The sequence below is a fragment of the Pinus tabuliformis genome, chromosome 6 (genome assembly GCF_031772625.1).
Source record: "Pinus tabuliformis cultivar Carrire ecotype Pingquan chromosome 6, CPIR1, whole genome shotgun sequence".
Lineage (NCBI taxonomy): Eukaryota > Viridiplantae > Streptophyta > Pinopsida > Pinales > Pinaceae > Pinus > Pinus tabuliformis.
The window spans coordinates 1,042,220,261-1,042,230,607 of NC_142292.1; positions in this window are offsets into that span (position 1 = coordinate 1,042,220,261).

Consider the following 10,347-nt stretch of genomic DNA (forward strand, 5'->3'; position numbering starts at 1 on the left):
GGAACCTGACTAACTCAAGATGGTATTTGACTTCTGGAAATCCCATCCCCTTTCAAGTGAGCAGAGGAAAGTTGTAGGTTTCTGCAATAACTTGTACAACCTCAAGCGGCTTTCCATTGATTGGGCCAACAGGAAAAAAGCTAGGGAGGATCTTGCCATATCTACCTTAGAAACCCAGATAGCCCTACTAACGGATGAACAAGGTAGGGGCTTTAACTCCATGGAGTCAAAATTGCAACTAGTAGAACTGGAATCCTAGAGATCTAAGATCCTACTGGCCCGGGAAGAAACCTGGAGACTCAGAAGCCGGGCCATCTGGTTACAGGTTGGGGATGGCAACACCAAATTCTTCCACAAATTTGCCAATGGAAGAAAAGCCAGCAACACGATTTGGCAGATGCCCTTGGATCAGGAATTGATGGCAAATACCCACTCTCAGCTGTCTCAGTTGGGCACTACTCATTTCAATCAGTTGTTCAAAGCCCCTCCAGGGGCTACACTAGCTGATATTATTCGCATCGCAGGGTACTTTCCCGATTCGTGGAACCTGAAAGGCTGGAGGAGCTCAATAAACCTGTCTCTATGGGGGAACTGGAGAGCACTTTGAAATGGTTCAAAAGAGATAAAAGTCTGGGGCCGGATGGATGGCTAGTGGAGTTCTACCTCACCTTCTTTGAAATCATTGGACCTGACCTTCTAGCTGTAGTTGAAGAAAGTCGTATCCTGGGCAGAATGCATGAGCCTATAAACTCCACCTTCATAGCCCTCATCCCCAAACTGGACTCTCCTCTGTCCTTTAATGATTTCAGACCTATATCCCTCTGCAACTGCCTCTATAAAATCATAGCTAATCGTATCAAACCCATCCTATCAGATCATATCTCCCCGGAACAGTTTGCCTTTTTACAAAACCGTCAAATTCATGAGGCCATTGGCACGACACAAGAGGCTCTCCACTCTATCAAGCTAAAGAATCTCAAAGGAATGATGCTAAAAATTGATCTCTCAAAGGCATTTGACTGGGTCAACTGGCTATATCTCCGGATGTTACTCACTCATCTAGGCTTCCCCCAGAATTCATCCGATGGATCATGTGTTGTATTACTTCGGTTTCCTTTGCAATTTTAATTAATGGATCTACCTCTCACTCCTTTTGAGCTGAGAGAGGACTCAGACAAGGATGCCCCCTATCCCCCCTACTATTCCTATTGGTCATGGAAGGACTCAGCAGAAAGATTGCCTCGGAAAAGAGTGCAGGGTGTCTCAAGGGACTCAAAATAACAAACCAATGCACACTGACTCACCTCCCTTTTGTTGATGACATCCTCCTATTTCTGGATGGGGGCATACAGGACATAAATACCTTCACAGGGATACTGAGGTTATTCATCTATGCCACAAGTATGGAGATTAATCAAGTTAAATCCACCATCTTCCTATTAAGATGTACTCAACAAGAAACCAATCTTGCTCTTCAAAACTTCCCTTTTCAATTTCAGTCCCTGAAGGATGGATTGAAGTATCTGGGATTTAGGATAAAATCAGATGTATACAAAATAGTAGATTGGACTTGGCTGATCACAAAGATAGAAAGAAGATTAAATATATGGAGCCACAGACTACTATCTAGGGTTGGCAGATTGGTGCTTATTAAATATGTCCTCGAAGCCACACCGGTTTATTGGATGTCCCTGGCCTGGATCCCACAAGGAATAATACAAAGGATTCAGAGATTATGTTTTAATTTCTTATGGAAATAGAATAAAGAGGGGAAACTATATGCTTGGGTCAAATGGAGCAGCATTGATATCCCCAAAAAATGGGGTGGGTGGGGATTAAAAAACTATATGCCTTCACCTAGGCTCTTGCGGCCAAACTGGGATGGCTTCTCCTGAAGCAAAGGAGCCTTTGGTCAGAAGTGATCATTTACAAATACATATGGTCAATACCAGTGCAGGATTGGCTAAGACAATCAGTTTGGAACAGGAAGGGTATTTCTGTCATCTGGAGGGCAATGTTAAATACCCTCCCCACTATTAGAAGGGGACTCACATGGAGGATTGGCAATGGTGGGTCTGCTTGTATTGGGATAGACCCTTGGATTGGTTTCGGAAACTCTCACTTACTCCCACCGGACCTGATTGTCAACCTGAACCAAAAGGATATCTACTACATAACACATATAGGGGACCCCCAAAACACATATGTATATCAGCAAGCTTGGTTATCAGGGACGACATTAGATATCCCTGCTCAGTGGCACTTGGAGTGGGGGACCTATTTGAGAGCCTTATCAGAATCTCATGTTAGATTAAGGGACAAACCTGATGAGCTACTCTGGGGACTAGCACAGAATGGAACCTACTCCCCAAAGGAGGGTTACAATACATGCTAGACACAAACCTGATGTACTGAAAAGCTGGTGGCGGAATATTTGGAAGTTACAGGGTCCTCCATGCTCCCGATTACTAATGTGGAATATCATTGTGGACAAAATTCCAACTGGAATAAACCTAAGGAAACGGGCATTCCCGGGACCTACATGGTGTGTTCTTTGCAAAAATGAGGAGGAAACTACCAATCACCTATTCCTTACTTGTCCAACTTCTCAGCATGTCTGGGCACAAGTCCTTCAGATTCTCAAGATAGCTTATTCATGGACCGTGGATGACACACATTCAGCCTAGAACAACTGGCGGGACAATGCAACGCCCCCAAAAACCTAGAACTTGCCTCTGATAGTGTCCTGGCACATTTGGATTTGCAGAAACAACATTATTTTTCAAGGGAAACAACTTGTATGGGCTCAGATTATTCCAAAGATTTGTAAAAGCTACCTTGAAATCTCGGAGGAGACACAGGTCACCCAGACAAGGCACATTACACCTGAAGTCATAGATAGAGGGAAACCTTGGGCCTATTTCGATGGTGCAGCCCAAGATCAAGGTTGCAGCGGAGGCATCATTCTTCACATATTCGAATCACACTACTACCATATCAGCCTGGGGCTGGGAAATGGCACTAACAACTTTGCGGAACTCATGACCCTCTGCCACCTGTTACATTTCGCTACATACAAAAACTGTAGACAGCTACACATATTTGGGGACTCTAAGATGGTCATAAACTGGTTCAATTGCACTACTACATGCCATGCTTATTCGCTCAGAACAATATTGGATGATGTTTTATTTTTAAAATCACAATTTGATCTTGTTTCTTGCACTCATATCTACAGGGAATGTAATGCAGCCGCGGATAGGTTATCGAAAGAGGCAACGAATCATCCTCGAGGAGAATGGTTGATCAGAGAGCACACCCCAACACAGGTCTATCAGTACTACCATAGACCGTATATAGACCATGAACTACAGAGGGCAGACTAGCCCTAGTTACAACACTTTTTGTTAATATTTATGAACAATTTTTTTTGGATATGTAAATATATCAGTATATGAACTTTATCAATATACCCAAACAGGGGTTTTTTGTAAGTTTTTATCAGTTTTGCAACACTTCATAGATGACTAAGGTCTCTTTACTGCATATGCCAAGGGCATCTACAATGTGTAATTTTCTTTATAATGAAAATTACGATTTTTCTTTCCGGGAAAAAAAAAACTATCAAATTTCCCATAATGGGATCGCGTTGTTAGACAAGCATCAACATAGACCCTGTAGAAAAAAATGAAAATAAAAACCAAAATATTAAAACAAAAAAAAATTGAAAAATACAAAAGAAAACAAAAATTCAGATATTGAAAAAAATAAAAACAATAAAATAACACACACACAAAAAAAATAATACAAAAGATTTTTTTTTTTTTAATATTGATAAAAAGAAAAAGCAATGAAAAAAGAAACACAAAAAAATAATAAAAAGAAAGAAATTTTTAAATATTGGAAAAAAAAACACAAAAACAATACCAAAAAAAAAATCGATATTATAAAAAATTAAAAACAGTAAACAAAAAACACAAAAACACCAAAAATTCAAAAAAAAAAAAAAAAAAAAAAAAAAAACAAAAACAACCATAATTTTTTTTAAATAATAACAAGAAATAAAGCATAAAAAAGAGACAAAAAAATCAGCTATGAAAAAAAAGACAAAAAAACCTTAAAAAATGTAAAAAATAACATAAAATTAACTTATAAATATAAAAAATTAGACAAAAAATAAAAATAAAATTAAAATTAAAAATATCATAAAAAAAATTTAAAAAACCAAAAACAAAAAAACATAAATTAACCAAAAAAAATCAACAAAATAAAAATAAAAACATTTTTTTTAAATAAAAATCATTTTTTTAATTAAAAACATTTTTGTTAAATAAAAAAATACATAACTAAAAAAATTAATTTGGTAATTTATTGTTTTATTTTGTTTTTTGATTTTGATTTTTTTAATATTTTGATTTTAATTTTTTTAATTGTATTTTTATTTTTATTTTTAATTAAAAAAAATACATAACTAAAAAATTTAATTGAAAAAAACCGAAAAAAAAAACAATTAAAAAAAATCAAAACAAAACAATTAAAAATAAAAATAAAAATACAATTAAAAAAATTAAAATAAAAACATTAAAAAAATCAAAATCAAAAATCAAAATAAAACAATAAATAACCAAATTTTTTTTTTATTTTTTATTTTTTTTTATTTATTTATTTATTTTTTAATTTTATAATTTTTATGATTTTTATTTTTTATTTTTTTAATTTAACTTTTATTAATATAATTTTTTTTTTTATTTAAATATTTTTCTTTTTTCTTTTTTTAATTATTATTATGTGGTTGTATTTTATTTTATTTTTACTTAAAAAAATTGTTATGGATGCATTTTTCTATTAATATTCAAATTGTTTCTTTAAATTTTATGCTTTTTTGAAATATTTTTTATTTATTTATTTTTTTTGTTTAATTTTTTTTTTTTTTTTTTTTTTACAACTGGATTTTGTTTCATTTTTACATTTTTATGGGTGTTTTTTTAGTTTTTTTTAATATTTTTTTATTTATTGAGTTCTTTTGGTCATTTTTTTTTGGAACATGAAAATCACAAACATTTAAAAAAAATATCCTCACTTAATACATTACAAAATTTAAAGTGTAAAAAATAAGCCCTCTAAACCAAAAGGGTTGATGCTGCATCAACCCTTTTATAAACCAAGATGAAAATCACTAACATTTTAAAAAGGTGTTCATACTTGCTACATAAAAAAATAAATAAATAAATCAATAATAAATAATAATAATAATAATAAAATTAAAGTGTCAAAAATCAACCCTCAAAAAAAAAAAGGGATGAAGCTGCATTAGAACTTTTTAAAATCAACATGAAAATCACTAACATCGAAAAAAATGTTCATACTTGATACATAAGAAAATTTAAAGTGCCAAAAATATGTTTTAAAAAAAAAAGTTTTTTCTGGCATCACAACTTTTCAAAATCGGATGATTTTTTGCTACCTCAAAAAAATAGGTACCAGTTAACTTTCTCGTTTGATCGGTAGCTATGTTAACTAGGATGGTCCAAACTCAAACAAGCATGAATTTCCATGTCATTTTGGCCGACAAAATGTGTGTTGGCATTATGATGCATGCATTGTCCTTGATGGCAACTCACTTATATCAGAATTCACAGGTCAGTTAAGAGGTGACAGAATGAATACAACAGAGTGCTAGAATGAATACAGATGTGACAGAATGCATGACAGTTCAGAAGATTCAGTTCAGAGGAATGATAAAGTTGGAAGTTCAAGAACTATACGTGGCTTATGTTAAGCCAAGTCACATGCGAGTTTAGTGAAGAAAAGTAGTGTATGGTTTGTGCACCATGGTATTCTAAATACCAGGGGTCCTTACCATGGTATTGGCCCATAGTAATAAGCACGACAACAAATATTGATCCCGTCAAAGATTACTATTGACACTTGTGTAGTATTGATATGCAATATTGGATGAGTGCTAAACTATATAAATAGGTGAAGATCAAAGGGTAAGTGTGCAACTGAAAGGGGTTTTGATGAATACTTCAATCTGAAGTATATTTTCACTATAAGGGCCATAATTGTCACATTGATCTAAAATAATTATGCACTGATGAAAGCAATGATGGATCAGGATCATGAGACCTGAAATGACTTTTCATTGTATGATTTTCTCATAGATTGACTAGATCTAAGTACTTACGCATGTTTTTATCTCTGAAATTATGATTTGTGTCTTTTTGAAGTTCTGAAGAGTTGCACAATGTTAGGTCAAAATTTTCATACATACATATATATATATATATATATATATATATATATATATATACGTTGGTTGGTCTCGGGAAAAGCGTGTATACACACGGGTTGGCTTCTTCAAAGTAGCATATACAAAGTAAGGGTTTCTGTTCATAAATGACTGATCAACCTAATCAGTGCCACTGCTTCTTGGTTGTCTGTCAATGATGTCCTCATGTTGATCTGGGTTAAGTGATAATGTCTGAAGTAGAACTAATTGAATGATGAAGTTGAATATGATTATGGATTGATTGAAGAATGTTAAGATTACTTGTTGATAGTAATTGAATATCAAAGACGGTTCTGTGTTTGGTTCAGAATGTTGCAATAGATTTGAGTATGATTCAATGTTCCTTTTCAGAAATGCAGTAGTCAAGTTTTCAGTTTTCAATATTTCAAGGGTTGTACTCGAGTTTCTTTACAGAAAAGCACATATTCACGCGAGTTGCCTTAAGTGAATTAGTGTATACATTTTGACATTTGAATGATCGGGACTGCAATTGATTTTCTGTGTTGATGCAGTATTTTGGGTTCAGTTTTGTGTAATGGTTACAGTGATCCGACAGTTTCAGTTGATTGGTGAGTTTTGATTAAGTGTCAGTTGATTGGATTTTCAATGATTGGTTGATTTTGTGTGATAGAGATTGATGATTGTATTATAGTGATGATTGAGCATAAGTGTTGATATTAGAACCAATGTGAAAATTTATGAAACATGCTCCATGGATGTTGCTGAGGGTTGGAGCCTTCAGTGAGGAAGACGAAGCTTCATGCCAGTAGTACCTAGTGATCAGATCAGGGGGTTGGAGCTCCCTTCTACTAGGAACTAGAGAATGAGTGAAGGTTGTAGCCTTTAGTAGGTGGGTGCCTATGTACTGGTATGAGTCTGCCCTAGTACAAGAATGTAAGAAGTTATTGATATTAATAAGTTTTGAAGACTGAGACGACAACAACGATGGTTTTCTCTCACATTGGGTTTCCACCTTAAATCTTGGTGTTCATGCATGTTTACTAATGTGAGATACTTTATTATGTTCTTACTGCACCTATTTACTGATTATCAAATGCCTGATAAATCTCTTACATTTTGGTTCAAAGTTTAACATATAAAGAATTAGTTGTTTTACAAGTTTACTAAGCATATGCTAGTGTCTTTTACAAGAGTTGTGTATATACGCTAGTTGGGTTCAGTCAAGTCACATATAAATTTCAGAAAAGAAAATTGTTATTATCGGTTTTTAAAACACTGATTCACCTCCCCTCTCGGTATTTTATCCAACAATTGGTATCAGAGCAGGTCCTTCAAAAGAAGCTTAATCACTTGAACGAAGATCTCCCAAGATGAGCAATCAAGAAAGATCGACATCTATTAGACCACCACTCTTCAATGGAAATAATTTTATATATTGGAAGACAAGAACCAAATCCTATCTTCAGCCTCTTGGAGCAAATGTTTGGGAAATTGTGGAAAGATATTACCAATATCCAACTGCATTTCCCACAGATGCAGCAGAAAAGAAGACGTATGAAACCAATTTCAAAGTTGTCAATGCTTTATTTGGAAGTCTGACAGAATCAGAATTTGTCAAAGTTATTTAGCTAAACACAGCAAAAAAAATATGGGATAGAATCATTCAAAGCTATGAAGGTGATACCAAGGTAAAAAGTGTTAAACTTAAAACTCTCATGATTCAATATGAAACTCTCAAAATTCATAATGATGAAAGTATTTCCAGTTTCTTTCTATGTATAGATGCGATTGTAAATCACATGAAAAATATGGGTGAAGAAATAAAGGACACTTCTTCAATAGAGAAAATATTAAGATCTCTAACTCCTAAATTCGAGTCAAAAGTGTCTGCCATTGAAGAGAAGCAGGATCTGTGATCTGAACTTAAACAGGAGCGCTACAACTTACAGATATAATCATAAACACAGAGATGCAGTAGAAAAACACTTCATTTCATTAATAGAAAAATATTGAACTATGCTTACAAACAGAATGGAAATCTGATAGCTCGGGCGATGGTAGCTTATCTCTGAGAAGAGATGTGGTGGATACATGCCTCTAAACTCAGTTACAATGAGGCTCAAGGGCCTTTTTATTATTGAACAATAAGAGAAAACCCTAAACAATCAAAACCCTAACCTCTGGAGATGTAACACCAAGAGTTTATGGGCCCCGTTGGGCAGCCAACTTCCCGAGGTCATAACTTGGTCATATTATCTCCATTTGACGCGTATGATGCCTCATTGGAAAGATATATTCGAGAACTACAACTGCCAACATGATTTCCAAAACAATTGCAAGATGAATTTTCCTTTAAAAAAAATCGTTTAGGGCCTCAAAACAGCTCTGGAAGTTCAATACCTAAAAAACTGCCAAAAATAGTAAATTAAGCTATAATTAAGGAAACTGAAATACTAAAAGAAACAATGGTGAGGGTCCAAGTGGAATAGGTGGGTGGCCACCAATATCCACCTGGATCAATCTGTAGACTCTTACTGTTGTTCAACTTCATGAGATCGTGACTGCTTTTGAAATGAGAAAAGGAGGTCCCTTAGAAGTCATAGAATCTGCATTTAAAGCATCTGCAAAAGGAAAAGAAAAGGAAGAATGCAAGGAATCAGGATACATATAAGAAGAAGATGAGGTGAACATTGTAAAGAAATTTCAATTGGGCACCGGAAGGTTCAGAGGTAAGCTTCCCTTCAAATGTTTTTCTTATGGTAGAGTTGGTCATTATGCTGCTAAATGTCCTCATAAAAACAACCATGACAAAGGGAGGGATTATGAAAAAGGTAATAGGAGATGGTTTGACAGTAGAAGAAGTTATTATACTCATGAAGATAGTGATGGCTTGTCAAATAGTGAATAAGGTGAATCTGATCAAGATTTTAAATTACTCATGCTTTTGAGAAACATACTAATGAGTCTAATGATAAATTTGTGGATGCTTTAGAAGAAAAAGATTTCTTTGAAGAAATTACTCAACTCAAAATTTGCTTGGAAGAAAACAAAGTAGCCATAGATACTTTGAAGCATCAACTCATAGAAAAAGGAAAAGAATAATGAGAATTTAGAATGTGAATTAGTAATTCTAAGAAAGGAACTTGAGAAAATAGAAACTCTGAATCTTAGATTTGTTAGAGGATCTCCTTAGGTGAAATTATCAAGGTAAAATGCTCTCATCTTAGGAAGACAGGTCTTGGATACACTAGAGAAACATCTCAAACAAGAAATTATTCAACCACCACAAGAAATTATCTAAATATGGCAAAAACCAGTCGACAAAGATTCAATAATGCAGTAAAAACCAATCAACAAAGCTTTAGTAATGCAGAAAAATAAGTGAGCAAAGCTTCAGTAATGTAGCAAAACACAGTCAGCAAAGCTTCAGTCCTCAGCAAAAAAATAAAGGAATTCCACAGGTAAATCATGTTCACTCCAATCCAAGGATGAACAACAATAGAAACACCAGTCAAAAGGTAAACAACACCAAAATATTCTATGATCACAAAAAATTCTTCTTTAATGGACAATGTTTCTCATGTCATAATTTTGGTCATAAGGTTGCTCAATGTGTTGCATACGAAACTATCACGAATAGAGAAGCAAGAAAACAAAGGAATGAGACAGGAGTCAAGAAGAAATCTTATAATATCTTCTCACCTATTATAGATGAAATTGAATGCTCATTTTGCAATAACTTTGGACATGAAGAATCTGAATGCAAGAGAAAATTGCAACCAACATCTCAAAAGGAACAAGTATCAACAAATTCTAAGGTATGGAAAAGGAAGGAGTTAAAGTCTGAAAGTTGTGGCATAGAATTGTTTGTAGAAGGACAAAAAAATCAATGGTACATTGATAGTGGACACTCAAAACACATGACAAGTGATAAAGATAAACTTATTTCATACAATGCTTTAGAGAAAGAAAAGAATGTTTCTTTTGGAAATGACTCACTTGTTGTCATTAAGGGTAAAGGTTCTATTTTTCTAAAAGAAAAAATTAAAGCTTGTAATGTTATGTATGTTGATGGATTAAAGCATAACTTGTTG